Consider the following 19,826-nt stretch of genomic DNA (forward strand, 5'->3'; position numbering starts at 1 on the left):
TAATGGACAACTCCCTATAGTGAGTGGCCACTACAATAATGTAGGCTTTAGAAGTTCCTTTTACGGTTTTTAAACTGAAAAGACAGTAATGTAGCACTCCCTGCCCACACTACTGGGTTATTTTATTGCTATGAAGTTGTCCAAGAAAATTTGTAAATATGTGCATTTAGTGTACATGTTATTTGTAAACATTTTATCTTTTTTTATGACTTGAAGAAACTTTCCTTTTTAAAATTTATGCTTGTAGACAAACGCACATAAAAATTGAAGAGAAAAATGGAATGTGAGGAATGACTCAGTGGGAAGTATTAAGTCTTTGCAGGGATGATAACATGGTCTTCAGTTGATATTCATCCAAAGTATAGGTAAATTAAATTTTAATTCAAGATTAAGATTTAAACTTGAACAGTTTTCCTTAGACACTGGAATATACCATTCATTCAAAAAATAAAAAGGCCTTTTCCTAGGTGGTTATAGGCTTATCCATCCCTACCACCTTTCTGATCTACCCTCTGGTAGTCATCTTTACTCTCTGTGCTATTTCTTATATATAAAATAGGAAGCTAATTTTTATTGGTCTGAAATATATTTGTAAGGTCTTCACCCTCATTTAAATATGTTCTCAAACTTATTTCCTCCCACAATCCCTGTTAAGCCGTGTTTAGATCAGCTCCTTCTAAGGGTTTTTCCTCTGCTAATTGACCCAGGGTCTGTAGTTGGTCGGTCATATATTGAAGCAGACCAAAGGAAAGCGCCTCTGAGAAGAAAAATAATGTTAGTCATGGAAGCTGGTCATTCTACATGATGGTTATATTAAAACTTGGCCTGGAGAAAACCTCTCTTTCTCCTCTTAAAAAAACCACTAAGCCATTGTAGCCTGGTCGTCTCCATGCCATAATATAGCAACAGTTATTTCTTATGCTCCGACCAAAAATCTTAGTTTTCCTGAATCTTTTTTCTCTTACCAGTCTGCCAATCCAATCTGTCAATCAGTCCTGCTTTGAAAGATATCAAACTAAGCATGTCTTAATGCCTCCATTGCTACTACCCTGGTTCAGTTCACACTCAACTTTTCCTTGGATTATTCCAGTACCTTCCTATCCACCTTTGGCCTCTTGAGGTCTGTTCTCCACCCAGCAGCCTGAGTGCTCCTTTAAAAATGGAAAACAGAGGGCTTCCCTGGTGGCGCAGTGGTTGGGAGTCCGCCTGCTGATGCGGGGGATGCGGGTTTGTGTCCCAGTCCGGGAGGATCCCATGTGCCGCGGAGCGGCTGGGCCCATGAGCCGTGGCCCCTGAGCCTGTGCGTCTGGAGCCTGTGCTCCGCGGCTGGAGAGGCCGCAACGGTGGGAGGCCTGTGTACCGCAAAAAAAAAAAAGAAAACAGATATTGTCTCTCCTCTGTTCGGAACCTTTCAGTGGATCCCCATCTCTCTCAGAGGAAAAGCCTGTGTCCTCTCAGTGACGTGCAAGGCCCTGCCTGTCCTGATGCCAGCCTCTACCCTGTTAATTCTCTGACCTCAATGTGTTCCCTGCTCATTCTGATCTGTCCATGAAGTCTGAGAGGCCAAGTTGATCCCAATTATAAAGAACTGAGACAAAGTTTTGGGGGTGGGCTGGGCATGGGTAATGAAGATGCAGCCTGTGGAGGGCTCCATAATTGGTTTTGTATTACGGGGTTGTGTTGAGAGAGGAAGTAGATGGGAGACGTTTCTGAGTGGGAGACCAAGAAATTTGGGGAATAGTTTGCATGGAGAAAATTGTGGCAAGATGAAGAGAAAATATTTAAGATATTTTGTTCTGGTCTAAGGGTATACTCCCTCCCTTTTTTGTTTTTCTTTTTTTTCCCCTCCTGTGTTTAAAACATTTAATTCTTTGAAACTCTCCTGTTATGAGGATGATAGGAAAAGAAAGGAAACAGAATAAAATGTAACAATCTAGAAATGTTTCCTCTTTAACAGTTCTTGTAAAACTTGATTTGAAAGGGTAGGAAACCAGTAAAAGCAGTGACTGCATGACAAATGTCATAGTATAGGTACAAAATGCGTGTTTGGAGAACAGAAAAAGAGGAGTAACTGACTGTTTATTTGACTCAAGGAAACTTCCTCAAAAAGGTGACATTGGAACTAGATTAATGTGTTTAAAGATACGTTACTGAGCTAAGGGAACCAACATATGCAAAACCATACAGGCATGAAAAGAGTATAATGTGTTACAGGAACCGCAAAGATCAGAATGTGGCTAGAGCGTTAGGGGTGCATGGCTGTGAGAAGATAGATATTAAGCATTTACAGGCTTATGTCTGATGGTAAAGGGTCCTGTATGGAAATTAGAGTTTTTCCTACGGATCTTGCAGTCCCATTAAAGGATTTTAAGCAAGGGAGTAGTAAGATTGGTTTCATCATTCAGTGAATAAAACAAACTTTTTCTTTGTAGGATCAGTCATGTTAGACATAACTAAACATGAGTTATGTAATGCAGTTTTAAAACTCAGAATTAGAAAAATGGTTATATTTGATAAATTGGATTATTTTTCTTCCTAATTTCCTTCCTTTGTCAGCCAAAAAATATATATAGGAAATAAACGATAAGCTAGATCAGTATTTGCTTTTTAAGTTTTGCATGACTTGAAACAATCCCCTACACTGTTAGAAGCTAAACACAAATGCTATTGTGCTCCTGGTCTAGAAATGTAGCCAGGGGAAAAATATGAGGCCTGCTGGTCTGATTACACAGCAACAAGTAAGGAAAGCAAATATCCATGTAAGCTGTTAAATATTAAATTTTAGTAAAATGAGATTTATATTAATGTTTGTCTTAAAAGAATATCAAAATAAAAAGGAGAGTTGGGATAGATTAGAGATTGTCACCAAGCCCTTTTTCTAAAACCACCTACCTTGTCAGATTTTTTAAAAACTACCAGTAATCAAGGTCTGCATCTACCTGTGAACTGTGCCTAAGCAATGATACTAGAGCAGTAAAAATTTCTCTAATTTATGAGGAACTTAAGTAACTTTCTCATGGTCACAAAGTAAATAATCATGTCAAAATTTTGACCTTTCAACCTCTAGTTTTCCTAATCCACCCTGTTTTCTCCTGGTGGGGGTGGGGAGGGGGGGCATGCACTTCCCAGATAAACATAGCCTTTCTTCCCAGGCCTGGCTGATCTGGGCCTTGGACTACAGTGATAGGATTGGTGCATTTGAAATAGCAGTTCAGGTTGAAGGACTGGCTGGCCCTAAAGAGATTTTCCTACTCGGTAGAGTTCATTTTATCCATTACTACCATGAAGCCAAATTAGGTTTGAAAAATGAATGAACTGTGTCAATAACTGCAAAACAAAGTGGGCTGAGAAGCAGAACTCAGCCAGTAATTTTAAACAGGCAACGTGAAGTAGGCAGGAGCTCATAGAACTTAAGTTTATAGAGAGCGTTAAGCTAGAATGTTTTGGCCATTGGGAACCAGGTTTAGAGAAATCAAGTTCAGAGAAATAAACCAGAAAAGCAGATACAAAATTAATGAAAATCGAGCTAGGCCAGGAAGGATTTGCTTATGAAAAGGGTGTATTTTTCCCTTTGTGAAGAGAAATAGTAGTCCATTCTTGGTTGCTGTGATTGACATTATGAAAAACAATTCTATGTGGTTTTAACAACATCCTTGTCAAACCTTATGAAACATTTTGGCCAGTTTGATTTTCTTCTTCTCTCTGGACCTGCAGATAAATTTACCGTGAATAAATGGAAAATAGTTTGGCAGTGGGTAAAAGGAAGAGGAAAAGCCAAGATTCTGGTTAATTTATAAACCAGACATCTTGAATAAATGAGTTGGCTATAGCTGTTAGGAGAAAAACTAACTTTTGCCCTTCAAGTTCATTTCTTACATCTGTTTTTATTTCTTTCAGAGTTTATAAAGGCAATAAAATTTTTAATTTTATTGTTTTCAGAAGTCTCTTCTTTCAAAGCAAAGCTTGCCATACTCTCCATTGGCCAGAAATAATCTCTCTTTTGAATTCTCAAGGTTCCTAATTAGTAGCTTTTCATATGAGCCAGGGGATGTCTATTTTTTTTTCAGTAGTAGATTCTAAAATCAGATAACTTTATCAACCAGATGTTGGAAATCTATTTTATATGGCTTCTACTGAAAATACTAATTTGATCCAAGCCTGTTACCAGGATACCAGGAATGGTGGTTCTCAATCTCAACTGCACGTTGGAATCCCCTGGGAAGCTTTAAAACACACTGATACCTGGGTCCCACTCCCTAGAGATAGTGATTTCATTGGCTTGGGTTTCAGCCCAGGTATTTATAGTTTTCTTTTTTATAGCTCCACAGGTGATTCATGGTTGAGCAGCACTGACCAAGGAGCAAGACCTGTTGGCTTATTTGTTCACATGCAATAGGTAGCTGGGGAAGATAGTTCTTGTGAAAAATATTTGGAAGACAAAAGAATCACTAGCATGCTAGGCATGTGGGATTTAGACCAATAACAAACTAAAGATTATACCCTATAACATTGTTAATTTACCAAATACATCCCAGAGTCATCTGTAACTCCAGCTGTGCTAGATCAATTGTGCTATGATGCTGCCAGTGAATTCCCTGAAACCTAGAGGGTTTTCCTTGCCCAAGGTCACATTGCTAGCTGGGGACAGAACCAAGATTGATTCTGGAAAATTAAAGTACAAATGTATTATAACATAGTGCTATAATAATAGTGTGATAACATTGTATCATTTATAGTACTAATCCATGGTTTGTTGCCTTGATTATTTAGGTCAGGGTCTGCAAACCTTTTCTGTAAAGGGCCAGATAATAAATATTTTAGGCTTTGTGGGCCATATGATTTCTGTTGTAACTACTTAACTGCCAACCTAGCGAAAAACATCATATGCAGTATGTACAAGAACGAATGTGGCTGTATTCCAATAAAACTTCATTAACAAAAATAAGTGGTGGACCAGATTTGGCCTGTGAACTGTGGATTGTAGATCTCTGAGGGACTCACAGGCTGTAGTTTGCAGTTCCCTGATTGAAGGGCATTCTAATCTTCCTACTTGAAGGCAGGTTGAAGATCTTACTGATCCTATACAGTGCCTGGCACTGATTCTGTTAACTGATTCTTGCAAGGTGCTAAATATTTTTCTTCATTTCCTTCATTTTAATTGAAGTATAGTTGAAGTACAATATTATATAAGTTATAGGTGTACAATATAGTGATTTGCAGTTTTTAAAGATTATACTCCATTTATAGTTATAAGATATTGGCTATATTCCCCATATTGTACAGTTTAGCAAGGTGCTAAATAAATGCTTACTGAATTAATGCATACATGCAACTTTTAACTTTTTTACTTTTATCTCCAGCCTACTCTTATAACCAGTCTTCGGGTAGGAGAAAAGTTGGCACATATTCCAGCTATGAAGAAGAAACGCACTTTAGTTCTTTGAGGTCTGTGGCAGGTTGTAATTGTTGGGTTTAGTAGAATTTTTGAAAGGAATAGAGACCTGATTCCCTGAGGACATTTATTATTATCCTAATTTCTTAGAGTAGATTCTAAGACTTTATTTAAAAACTCAAAATATTTCTTAAACTTGGTTTTGTGACAACTAGCGGGTCATTAACAATTTAAAGTGTATGTTTAGTTTCTCAAAACAATTTCAATTCATTTGGATTTAAGATCACTACAGTGTATCTGGTGAGCGGAGTCTTTGGCCAAGCAGAGCAAATACTGATGAGTCCTCACAGCCCCAGAAATACTGGAAATACAGCCCCAGATCATGAGCTTATTTCCAGTGCAAAATACAAACAAGCCTGACAACAGGGCCATCAGTTGTAGTGGAAAGAGCACTGACCTTGGAATCAAAAACCTGGTGTGACTCTTGGATTTACCACTATTTACCAACCTTACTTTCTTCAACTATAATATGCAGATATCTGTCCTACATACCTTTTATGGATGCTGAAGGTGAAATATGGTATGACATGTGAAAGTGCCTCATGGGGTCTTTCTGACCTCTCCTTGAAGAGGTCCGGGTCAGGTCTAGCAGAAGCGACAGCCGTGTAGCCAAGAGCTAAGTAGGACTAGACTAGCATGGAGTGAACCTAAGGGACTATGCCCGTTGGTTTCCAGAGGGAACGTCTAAGAGTCTGTAATGGAGAGACTCATCCTAGAGCAAAGAGATCAGAAATTGGAAGAACTGAAGAGCAAGTGAGGAGGAAGTTCAAAGCTGGAGGAGGCAAGGAAGTCTGGGACGCTGTTTAGTGACTCCAGATAAGATTCCCATTCTTATCTCATACTTCTTTTTTAATCTCGTATGATTTTTTTTTTAATGTCTTGGATATTTGGAAGCTCCTGGCTGCATAGTGTTTGCTGAAATAAAGGCACAGAGTCATGGCAGTTAGCTATACTATAACAGAGATGTAATCACTTTGTTACCTGCTGAGTGAAAGCCAAAGGATTATGAGCTAGGGTCCCAGCCCCGAAGGTACTTACAAACTATATGTAGTTATGACATCTAACACCAGCCTAGTCACTTAACACCACCTCAGTTGACTCATCTTTATAGTGGACATTAAAATGCCTACCTTACTTTATCCTATCATAGGATTCTTGAGAGGAACAAATGAAATAATGTATATAAAGTACTTCACGTACCTCATACTTGGCTCAGAATAAACAATATTGTTCGGTTTTATTACTACCATTATTACTACTAGTAGTAAGAACAGTACTAGCATTTGCAAGCATACTGGTTGTATATGTGTATGTTTTAAAGCACTATGAAATCCCAAGTTATGATGGTTAATTTTTTTGTGACTTTCAGGATAGATATTTGTGTGTGTGTGTTACTGAAGGACATCTTAGCATCAGTGCATCCCTGTCTGAAGCTATGCATTGCACTGCATTTATATAAACTCCTCTTGATGTCTAGAAAACAAATCAGTTAAGAAAAGGCTATTTTGAAAAATTGTTTTTTTCAGGGAGCACAGTCTGTCCTAATACCCTGTTGTATGTGGGTTATAAGTCTTTAGGAAGAAGTCAAGCTTCTTATAAAATGTTTTGCCTGATCTTGGGGTTTAAACACACAGGGAAGTCACAGAACAAAGGAACAGTTGTATCTGCTTGCCACTCTCCCAATTAAAGGCCAGTGATGTCCTTTTTTTTTTTTTTTTAATAAATTTGTTTATTTATTTATTTATTACTGAGTTGGGTCTTTGTTGCTGCCTGTGGGCTTTCTCTAGTTGCAGCGAGTGGGGGCTACTCTTTGTTGCAGCGCACGGACCTTTCATTGCAGTGGCCTCTCCTGTTGCGGAGCACAGGCTCTAGGCACGCAGGCTTCAGTATTGCAGTACGTGGGCTCAATAGTTGTGGAGCGTGGGCTCCAGAGTGTAGGCTCAGTAGTTGTGGTACACGGGCCTAGCTGCTCCGCAGCATGTGTGATCCTCCTGGACCAGGGCTTGAACCCGTGTCCCCTGCACTGGTAGGCTGACTCCCAACCCCTGAGCCACCAGGGAAGCCCCAGTGATGTACTTTTATATTCAGAGGTCTTATGATACTTGTCTCAATGAAATGAAACTGCCTGCATTATTCTACATATTACTGTTCTCTGCATTGTTAATTATTATAATACTTTACATCCTGTTTTATAACCACTTTAAGAAAAGAAAAAGTCCCTTTGGAGATTTTTTTGTGTTTACTAAATTACATGTGTTTGTCTGCTAGGCTGTGGGATTATGCATGTGAGAGGAAGAGGGAGGTGGAGAGAATGGAGAGGAAGTATAGACTGGCAGGATTACAGAATGTAATTTCATCTGATTTTTTAAGCTGAGCGCTGCTCCAGTTTTAGACTCCATGTGCAGGCCTCAAGCATCCTGGGTCTGCCCCTAATGCTGCTTTTGTGGTCAGCACATTATGGGATTGGGCAGCATTGAAGCTGGGGACAGCAGGGTCATGTCCAAAAAGCCAAGGCCGGGTTGGAGTTTCAGTTCATAATTTGAGAGTCACAGTCATGAGGGCAGCCAAGATGATTATCGGGAAGTCAGGAGCAGTAGAGATGGGAAAGTATGGGAAGTAGCCCAAGCAACAGTTGTTAGAACGGGAGGAGTCCCTGGGGCAAGTTGTCCCAAAATGTGTTCCATGCTCCATGGGATGTTAATTTGTAATAAATGGTGGAAAGGTTTCATGGATGTATACTGGGTTCAAAGTTAAATAGGTTTTTGTTTTTGATTTTTACTGTAGTGCTCTGCATTGGCCTCTAGTATGCCCACATGAGTCTCCAAGATAAAACTGTCAAATTTGGCAGGTCACAGATACTTCATATAGAATCATGGTTGGTTGGTTGGTTGGTTGTGGTGGGGTGGTGGAGGGGGGAATTGAGGAATCCTGTTCACAGAACACACTTTGGGGAAAGTTGTCCTAGCACATGTGACACCTGCTGTGAAGACTCCTGTGACTTTTCACCTGGGCTCTTTTTTTTTTTTATATCTTTATTGGAGTATAATTGCTTTACAATGGTGTGTTAGTTTATGCTTTATAACAAAGTGAATCAGTTATACATATACATATGTTCCCATATCTCTTCCCTCTTGCGTCTCCCACCCTCCCACCCTCCCTATCCCACCCCTCTAGGTGGTCACCAAGCACCGAGCTGATCTCCCTGTGCTATGCAGCTGCTTCCCACTAGCTATCTATTTTACGTTTTCACCTGGGCTCTTTAATGGACTGCTGAGCCCTGTGGAGTCCTGAAGGAACCCACAAACACCCAGAAACCTGTCCGTGCTCTCAATAAGTGCCTTTTCCCTCCCTCCAGGGAAACTGATATTTGTTACTGTTATTAATAAAATTAAGGAAATCAGTTCTTCTTATAGAAGGAAAGACAGGTGATTTAACCCATAATTACTGAGACCAAAAACAACAACAAAATGGGTCAGAGTCTCTTACAGCTGGCCCTGCATGGGGCAAATAGGCTTTTCCCCCCTCCCTTAATAGTCAATAAAATGATATTTTAAAGAAAATATCAAAGGGAATATGTCCGAAAACTTTAACAAAGAGATTGGAAAATGAGGCAAGTGGAGCGTTAAGATTGGCCAAACCTAATGAACATCAGGGCAGACCGTTCATCCTGAACAGTCTCACAGGCTCCTAAAATATCTCACACAAAACTCAAAACTCTATTCTTCTTGCATTCTTTTTTTTTTGGCTGCATTGGGTTTTCGTTGCTGCGCGTGGGCTTTCTCTACTTGTGGTGAGCAGAGGCCACTCCGTTGCGGTGCACGGGCTTCTCATTGCGGTGGCTTCTCTTGTTGCAGAGCATGGGCTCTAAGCTCCTGGGCTTCAGTAGTTGTGGCACGTGGGCTCTAGAGCGCAGGCTCAGTAGTTGTGGCGCACGGGCTTAGTTGCTCCGCGGCATGTGGGATCTTCCCAGACCAGGGCTTGAACCCGTGTCTCCTGCATTAGCAGGTGGATTCTTAACCACTGTGCCATCAGGGAAGCCCCATCTTCTTGCATTCTTAAAGTGAAAGGCACTGTTTCCCTGTCATGTTAGTCAGAAGCCTAAGTAAGTGTTATCCTTTCCTCCTCTTTGTCCCTTCCTTCTTAAGCTAGTCCCTTACTGATTCTTTCCTCAGTAAGCCTCAGATCCATTCCTCTCCTCTTCACCCTCTGCCATTGCTGATAGGGTGAATAGTGCAGTTGCTTTCTAGTTGCAGTTAACAAGGGGTTGGGGGCAGGGGGACTGACACCTATGGAATTGTGCATATCTCTAGGAATTACCTGAGGGTGAGAATTATGTCTTATTTGTCCTCCTGTCCCCAGTAATTAGCAGAGTACCTGGCACTTTTAATTAGGGAGTTATCACTCAGTACATGTAAGGAGGAACAAAAAGAAAAAAAGAATAGAATAAAGTAGAAGCTTGATAAGTTTTCTTACTCATTTTGCAGTTGATCATTGGATATTCTCAGAGCTTACAAAAACAGTTTGTACTTTGGAAGCATAAAGATGAGAGCTATTAAATACTGAGTTTAAGTGGTCATAAGCACTTAAATGTGCTTTTCAGAAAATGATTAATTGTTTAAAAACCAGCAATTGTGCCTCATATTAAATGAAGAAATGTCAAATAGAGGAAAAATGAAGAAAGTTATGGAATCCAGGACACATATTTACAATCATGGTAAAGGGTGAAGAATAATTATTAAATTGTTTGGGATTAAAATGGTCTGTAGTAAATTCTACTCCCCGTCAAATGTCAGGCATTAGGGAATTCCCTGGCGGTCCAGTGGTTAGGACCCTGCGCTTTCACTGCTGAGGACTCGGGTTCAGTCCCTGGTCAGGAAACTAAGATCCCACAAGCCGCACAGGGCAGCCAAAAAAAAAACGTCAGACATCACATTGTCATTACTAATACTGTTACCATGTTTAATGCACCAGGCCACATATTTGTAAATAATTCATTATTGTATTAACTTGCAAAAGAGTCATTAATTGGCCGGAATTTATCCAAAATGACCTATTGGGAATCCCTGAAAGCAGAGGCACTGAAGCAAATGGCAGCTGCTAAGAGAGTAAACCAGCGTGAGCAAGTGCTGGGTGGTAGTAAATCATAATTTAGGCAGTGGTAAGGGCAAATATAAGCAGATAGGGCGGGCACAGAAGGAGGCAAAAGGTAGGGTTCTTAAGAGGCTGGAGGGAGGAGAGAGTAAAGATCTGGTCCCCTGATCCACTACCCTGGCATTATACAGCATTGGGCATTATACAGCATTGCGTATTATACAAGTTGTAACAGTAATAGCAAGTAGTTATATAGCAATTACCGTGTGCCAGCTACTGCTCTAGTACTTTCACTAGAATTAATTAAATCATAATCCTCACAACAGCCTTATGAGAGGGCTACTGTTATGAATCCTATGAATTCTCATTTACAGGTCAGGAAATTGAAGTAAGTCAATCAGCTATTAAACGGTGAAGCCAGGATTTGAATTTAGGCAATTAGAGTTATATTACTGACATGCCCTGAAGAATGTTTATATTGCCCTAAGGATATATTTAGTATATACAATTACTAGTACAACTGACCTGGAAACAGCCAAGTGTTACGCTTCTGGGGATCAAGGAAAGCTGCCTAGGTGTGCATATGCGCAGCATCTGAACTGACTCCCCTCCCCCCGACATTTATTTATGTATGTATGTATGTATTTATTTATTTATTTGGCTGTGTTGGGTCTTCGTTGCTGTGTGTGGACTTTCTCTAGTTGTGGCGAACGGGGGCTGCTCTTCATCACGGTGCATGGGCTTCTCACTGCAGTGGCTCCTCTTGTTGCAGAGCACAGGCTCTAGGCACTCAGGCTTTCAGTAGTTGTGGCTCACGGGCTCTAGAGTGCAGGTTCAGTAGTTGTGGCATGTGGGCTTAGTTGCTCCATGGCACGTGGGATCCTCCTGGACCAGGGATTGAACCCGTGTCCCCTGCATTGGCAGGTGGATTCTTAACCACTGCACCACCAGGGAAGTCCCTGAGCTGACTTTTTGATACAGATGATCATATTGGGGAAATCTAACACCAGTTAGCAGGCCCGTATGCACATTAATATACTTAGAGATCTTTTATAGTATGTATGTTCATAGATTTCAAAACTTAAAACTGTTATGAACCTTAGGCTCTGGCAAAAAGTGTGATGACTTCAAAACAGCACTTACTTGATTACATGGATGGGCAGCTTCTCAGGGATATTTCTCATTGTCAGTACAGCAGTAATGCAGGTTCTTTTGACAAATCTAGGGCCCAGTTTCTTCCACTTGGTTATAAAAAAGAAGGAACCAAGAAATGGGTGTTATTATAAATTGGCATCAGTTTATCGGGTAAAGCACAGCAGGCTATGAACCTCTCCAACTCAGATGGTGTCAACTAGAACCGCCCTTTGCAAGCAGGCAGAAGGAGCAGCAGGTAATTGATTGTGGTTTCTCTTTACTCCCACCTTCCCCTCTGGTCATGGCTGCAGTCATAGAGTAATATTTTGTGCTTTAAATGGCAAGAACTTTTCTGTAATCTTGACCAACATTCTTAGTTAACTATAGCCGAAAGGGGAATCTCCATCGGTGTATGGTTGGGGGTGGAAGAGCTGCCACCAGCTCCCTTCCCTACGCAGGGGTATGCAGAGGAAGTTTGGTCTCTACCTAAAATAACACCATGCCAAGGCACAGCAAAACGCACTGACCAACCAGGCCCAGCACCAACCCAGAAGGCATCGTGGAATGTGCACTTTCAACACTTTCTATGCGGGGACTCATGGCACCTAATGAATGGTCACTCTGAGAGTGGGGAGCAGGGATTCAGACCCCTAGAACCCATGGTTGAATTGTAGTGATATACATAGTCTGCTATACATACATATATTAATACATAACACGTACTATGGCTGTGGGCCTCATCTGTGAGCTCCTACTCAAAACTGGAATTTTGACAGTCTTAGTGAGATGTGTTTCAGTTCATCTAATAGATTTTACCTTTGAAAGGATCAGTCACAATAGAATTCTTCAGTCACAGTAGCATTCTTTAGAAATTTTACTATCCTTTTCACTACTTTTGAGTAGCAAAAATTTCAATAAAATTATGGAGCATGTTTCAGGAAAGTAAAATATTTCTAGTTTAAAAACAAATGATTTTTGTGTTTTTAGAGGCTGCATTTATCTTATCTCATTACATATGTTGTTGCATATACCTTAGATACAATAGTAACAGTTGCCTTTTTACATATTTTATTTTATCATACAGCAATGGGACCTTTAAAAATAATATCTACAGTCACCTACCTTCAAGGCTTATTTTGAGTTCATATTACTTTTGAACTTCAAAGACCTAAAGCAATCTGCTTTTCCTGACAGTATAACTCTGTACTATACTATAAGTTTAGGTAGCATCAGATGCTGAGTCTGGAACATTGGCAGCCATAGTGCATTTTAGTTAGTGACTCTAATAAATGTAAATAAAATTACAGATTATAATAAATAAAAATATTTCAGTCAGTTGCTGGGATTTTTGGCTGCTACTTTTTTTATCAAGACAAACATCTGGTTAGTTCTACAATTCCAGATGTTTAGACATCTGCTGGGTTGTGAGGAAGATTACTTGGGTAAAGTTTTTTTTTCCCCCATGATATTTAGAATTTGTGTATAAATAACCTAGAACGTTTAAAAATTTACCTAAGAATGGAAATGTTTGAAATTTTGTATAGATTAAGCTCTCAGACAGCTACATGTCTCCTTTATTGTTGGAATTTAGAAAGCACCTCTCATGAAATAGAAAATGAGAATGTAAGCAAATGAAGAGAAACTTTCCTGAAGTATCTAGAATTCATTTCTTCAACAATTATTTACTGAGCCTCTACTTATGTGGCAGGTGGTATTCCTGAGATGTTCCCAGGGCTCACATTCTAACCAGGGGAGACAGACAATTAAGAAAATAATGTAGTCTTTTAGAAGGTGATAAGGGCTATGGGGTGGGGGGCGGGAAACCCTGTGAGTAACAGTAATACTAGATGGAGTGGTCAGGGTAGCCCATGTTGACAAGGTGCAATTTTAGCCAAGATGTGAGGAGAAAGCAGTTATCTGGGGGAAGAGCATTCCAGCAGAAAACAGCTAGGCCAAAGGCTGTAAAGCATGCTTGGCCCCTTGGAGGAATAGCAGGGAACCAGTATGACTAGCATGGAGTGAGCAAGGGGGCAATACTAGGCAATGAGGTCAGTGGCAAGGGGACTAAGGTGAGATCATGTAGAGCCTGTCAGCCACTGTGAAGAGTTGAGTTGTTAAACTGTGAGTGAAATGTGGAGCCATGGAAGAATTTTAAGCACAGGAGGGACGTGACCTGACTTGGGTTTTAAAAGGGATCTCTGTGGCCTGTGTGAAAACACATACAGAGGACAAGGGTAGGCACAGGGAGACCAGGTGGAAGGTCTTGCTGTAATCCAGTCAAAGACTGTGGTAATTTAGGCCAGAATAGTAGCTGAGCAGGTGGTAGTGGTAGACGGTAGAGTCAACAGAATTTCTTGATGGATAGGCTGTAGAGTCTGAGAGAAAAGGAGAGGACTTTAGGACACTTCCAAGCTTTTTGTCCTAAGCACAGATGAGGTTGCCATTAACTGAGATGGAGAGGATGGTAAAGGCAGTTAATTTTGAGTGAGAGTTGGGAGACAAGGGTGTCAGATTTGGGTGTGAGTTAGTTCTTAGACATACTAGTAGAGATGCTAAGTAGGCAATTGAATATATTAGTATTTCTTTTTTTTTTTATTAAGCAAGGGATATGCATTTTTACTTAAAATTTTTATGTTAAAAATGCATAATATAAAGTTTACCGTCTTAACTTTTTTTTTTTTTTTTTTTTTGGTACACGGGCCTCTCACTGTTGTGGCCTCTCCCATTGCGGAGCACAGGCTCCGGACGCGCAGGCTCAGCGGCCATGGCTCACGGGCCCAGCCACTCCGCGGCATGTGGGATCCTCCCGGACTGGGGCACGAGCCCGCGTCCCCTGCATCGGCAGGCGGACTCTCAACCACTGCGCCACCAGGGAAGCCCTATCTTAACTATTTTAAGCGTACAGTTCATTGGCATTAAGTACATTCACATCGTTGTGCTACTGTGACAATCATCCATCCACAGAACTCTTTTGATCTTGTAAAACTTAACTTTTGTAAAACAATAACTTCATTCTCCTATCCCTCCAGTCCCTGGCAACCACCATTCTACTTTCTGTCTCCAATTTTGACTACTCTATGTACCTCATTTAAATGGAATCATAAGGGATTTGTGTTTCTCAACTGGCTTATTTCACTTAGCAGAATGGCCTCAAGGCCATCCATGTTATAGCATGTATCAGAATTTCCTTCCTTTTTAAGGCTGAATAATATTCCATTGTATGTATATGCCATATTTGTGTTTATCCATTCATCCGTCAACAGATACTTGGTTTGCTTCCACATCTTATCTATTATGAATAATGCTGCTATGAACATTGGTGTACACATGTAAAGGATATACTTTTAAAAATAATTTGTAGGGCTTCCCTGGTGGCGCAGTGGTTGAGAGTCCGCCTGCTGATGCAGGGGACACGGGTTCATGCCCCTGTCCGGGAGGATCCCACGTGCCACGGAGCAGCTGGGCCCATGAGCCATGGCCGCTGGGCCTGCCCGTCCGGAGCCTGTGCTCTGCAACGGGAGAGGCCACAGCAGTGAGAGGCCCGTGTACCGCAAAAACAAAAAACAAACAAACAAAAAAATAATAATAATTTGTAGTTCATATACTTGGCAACTTTCATAGATTTTTCTCTTTTTTATATAAGTAATTAATAAGTACATTTTCATTATAAAAGATTTAAATGATATTGCTGTATAGACAGCAAAACATAAAAGTTCTCATTCATTCTCTCACCCTACCCCTGTCCCCTTGCCATATTACCTTACATTCATTTCAGTACAGTTATACACGTTTGTATGTATGTTATTTCTTTTTTTAAAGTGGGATCATATTGTACATATTTTTCTAGTTTTTTGTCTTTTATTTAATAATATCTTGGAAATCTTCCCAGTCTTATTTTTGTTTTTCTGTTTTTCACAGCTGCATATGTTGCATTGACTGTCCATATGCACATACTTTTACACACACAAGATTGTTTCTGTAGATTAGATTCCTAGAATTAGATTTTCTAGGCCCAAGGAAATTTCTTAAACTGTCCATCATATTTTCTTCTTAAGATCCTTTGTGGTTTGCTTATTATTTGGCAGGGTGGAGTGGACGTGGGTATGGATTTTATTATTGAGGTCTTGAAGTTTGGGAAACTGAAGTCATTTTCTGAAATAAATTTCCTTGCTCAGGATTTGTTCCTCATTGACAAATGAGTTGTGAACCATGAGTTTTATCATTTTAATTGCTTTTTTAAAAAGTGCAATTGATCTCTTAATCCAGGCATTTTAAATAGCACATGGGAGATATGACCCATAACCAGAACTGTGGGACAGGTGGGGAGACTTTGAAGGGATAATAGGAGAAGACTGTTGAAAAATGTCTTATAAATAGAATATTTTCCAGTGTAGAAACTTGTCAGACATCACCTTACTCAGTGACCAAGGTTAATACCACATGATAATCATGTTGGTATCATGCAGTGATGTAATGCAGTGAGATGGGTACATCACCTCTGTGATGTTCTTCCCCCAAACCTGTAAACCCAGTCTAATCATGAGAAAACATCAGAGAAACCCAGTTTGAGGGACATTCTACAAAATACTTACTAGTACTCTTCAGAACTGCCAGGGTCATGAAAGACGAGCAAAGACTCAGTAACTCTCACAGATTGGACAACTAAATGCAACATGATATCTTGGTTTGGATCCTGTGACAGAAAAAGAATGTTAGTGAAAAAAATGGTGAAATCTGAATGAAATCTGTGGCCTAGTATTGTACCAATATTAAATTTTTAGTTTTGATAACATACTGTAGTTACATAAGATGCTAACCTAAGAGCCTGGGCACAACTCTTATGTAAATCTAAGATTATTTCAAAATATTGGTGTTTTGTTTTTTTTTTTTCTTTTTTAAGTATCTCTTTCCTTCTGGACAATATACACCTAGGAAGATTGTTTCCCTTAGAAAACTACTCTGTGCTCTTAAATCAAGAGATCCTCTTGTCCTGAGGGATGGAGTCCATAGAGATCTTCTGGGCTAGAGACGTGGTGCAGTTGGGAGAGATATTATGGTTGGGTGAGGCACTATAGACATGGCCATAAAGATGTGATCTGAGATCACGGATACCATGACAAGAGATCAGGCCTGAAGAATCAAGAAGTGAACGGACTTTGCTTTGGAGTAAATCCAACCTTAATTTGTGAACGAGCCATTCAAGAATAAGTTGGCAAAACGTTAACAACCCAACACAAAATTTTGCAAATAGAAGACAAAGTTACCCTAACCAGTCAGAGAGATTATCTGCCACTCACAAGTACTATGCAAAAGACACATAAATGAAAGTTAAGCCATAGTGGGAACCTCTCCAGTTGGAACAGGGAGGTTTATGCAGTCAAAGATGAGGCTGGATTAACTGAGAATATCTGAGGATACCCTGCAGTTACATCTGTCTAGGCAGTTCTTACAGGAGATATGACCCAGCAAGCATAAGACAGAGGAATGCAAAATGGTTAAGACCAGTACCTAAATAAATTACCAATCCTCAAGAAGATACAGTAAATAGGACCCCTCTCCCTATGCTAACATAATATAACTGGTTGTATCTGTGCCCAGAGATACGTGTTTAATCACTCATACTGGTTCTTGGTAAATTAGAATCTGAAAACCTCTATAATATAAAATTTCTTGTATAGGTAGATCACCTGGTTACAATTTTGGTTTCAAGTCCCTGTTATGCAACTGGTACCCAAATAAGGACTGTCTCCAAATGTGAATAGGCTGAGTCAGTCATAAACAAGCAAAAAAAAGTATTCCTCTGTGTTGCTAATATCCAGGATGTTAAAAGATGATTTAATGAAATGGTGCTGCCTAATTTTAGTCAAACTTCCTTTACCATTATGTGTTTGACCTAGACCATGGTCAGCAAACTTTTCCTGTAAAGGACCAGATGGTAAATAATAGTAAAGATTTTGGGCTTTGCATGGTCTCTGTTGCATATTTGTCTTTGCTTTTTTTTTTTTAACAACCTTTTAAGAATGTGTTTTCTGTGTCTTTCACCATATTTTCATACCTTGTGATAATGGCTGAAGTTTGGAGATGGGTTTTAAATAATGATCTGAAATGAAGTTTCTGGCTGTGGATTTATTATCGCTGGCAAAAGATATGTAATCATGACTTTAATGGATTCAAAAGAAAATAGATGTGTACTTGATCTCCTACTGCAGGCATTTCATCACATTCATCTGAGATGTTCTCTAATAAATATGATCTTGTAAACCCATCAGATCCTGCAAGCTTGCTATCCAGAAATTAAGTGCCTAGTTTTCAATTAAAAATTATTATTTATTCAAGACATGTTTTGTTTCTAAATAGGTTAATTATTAGTTTCATCTTTTAATATGTTACAGTGGTGATCTATTTTTTAAAGATTCAGTTTAATTTGTTTTCTCATTTACCCCTTAGCTGCCCCCTTTTATAGTTTTGTTGCTATAAATCATCTCTAAAGCTGCATTCTTGCTTTCAGTGTCTCATTTTACTGTCAAGTTACAGTTTCTGCCTCTGATTTGTAGTTGGGCTGTGGCTTTTCACTGTTTCTGCCCCAAGGCCATCCTTCACTAGACCCCAGCAGGTGGCCTTTCAGATACTAAGCCATTCTTGGGATCATTGTGGAACAAACATCCTAATGCCCCTAAAAGGCTAAGTGGTTGGTTGGTACACTGTGGATTTCAGGAATATGCTTTGCCTACTTCATGTGGTTTTTCTAAGAAGGTAGATAGGATCACACATTTAAAGACTGAGCTTTTATTTCTTCTGTTTATAATTTCTTCTGTTTATAATTTATAATATGCTGTCAAATGTTCCTTAAATCTTGCATTCAAGGCCTTTATTTGGCTAAACAATGCTTTATTTAGTTGGCAGCCCATTTTAGCAGAAGGGTGTCTGATGTGTTTTAGCATTGGGTCTCTAATAACTTCTCAGACAATACTTGGAACTATTAATATCTTCTAAAATTTGTTTTACCTAGATATATTTTAAGGGGAGCGCAGAAAATAAAGCAGTATTTTAGTTTTTAATCAATATTACCCAATCAATTGAAGTAAAAGGGAATTTTTTTACTCAACAAAAAGTTGATTGGGTTTTATTAGCTTTTCTTGTTTTGAATAATTATTAAGGCCTTTTATCTCTAATAGTTCTCATTTTAAATATTTGGATTCTGTAAAAATGTAACTGTTTCTTAGTCAAATGATAGTTTCTTAAATGGCATACTTTTATTTAACGATAGTGAATTTCCTGGTAGAAATTTTATTTTCTCCTAAACAGGGTCTAATCTGTTGTTAATATCACCATGTCAACTAGAAGAAAGGAAAATTTAGCATGCGTTTAAAGAGAAAACACTGGCTTATGATTTCTTTAAAAGTCTCTGAAATTCAGTATTTAACTTCTTATATCAGAAATTGAACTAAGAATTGATCTGTTCTCCATCTATGCTTCATGATGTATTTCAGTTTTTTAAAGCACTGCAGTGTTTCAAAGATTTTTGAGTTGTAACTAAATATGAATATTATCTACATACTCTCGTCATTCTTTTTTTTTTTTGAAAACATGGGTATTAATAATACGTTGATTTGGAGTCTGAGTAAGCTAGTGAAAGAGGGTCATGGTGTGTGTGTGTGTGTGTGTGTGTGTGTGTGTGTGTGTGTGTGTGATTTCTTCCTTTTTAATCAAGCCATTCTTCTAGAGTCTTTAGGTCAGCTGTCATGTTTGTGCTTTCCTGCTTTGTTCTTTTGAACCACTCAATGACTGGTGACTGACTGGATGCTGGAAAGGAACGCTTTTAACAGATTAGTGCTGGGGCCCTCTGGTCCTCTCCTTCACCTGCATCATAGCAGCTGCATTCTGCCCTTTCCATGGCCCTGCAAGAAAAGGGGCGGGGGCGGGGGTGGGGGGGGGAGAGAGAGAGAGGGTGTGTGTGTGTGTGTGTGTGTGTGTGTGTGTGTGTGTGTAGTAGTCAGCAGTCTCTGTCAGCGTGTATTATAAGGTTTCTCAAGCACGTGGAATGAGATCTTTCTCAGGAAAACTCTTTGTCAAGGCCAGCACACGTGGGAAAATTATTTCAATGCATACTCTTGTAACTGACTGTTTTTGTTTTATGGGGTCAGAAGAA

General features: G+C 39.5%; 1 protein-coding gene across 6 annotated transcripts in view; it reads left to right on the forward strand.

The window, feature by feature from the left end:
* Positions 1–19,826, forward strand: part of FGD4 (FYVE, RhoGEF and PH domain containing 4) — a 207,335-nt gene that overhangs the window by 112,221 nt on the left and 75,288 nt on the right. The window lies entirely within an intron of this gene.

The sequence above is a fragment of the Delphinapterus leucas genome, chromosome 11, assembly GCF_059928025.1.
Source record: "Delphinapterus leucas isolate spDelLeu-1000000601 "Yukka" chromosome 11, BTC_Dleu_Yukka2, whole genome shotgun sequence".
Classification (NCBI taxonomy): domain Eukaryota; kingdom Metazoa; phylum Chordata; class Mammalia; order Artiodactyla; family Monodontidae; genus Delphinapterus; species Delphinapterus leucas.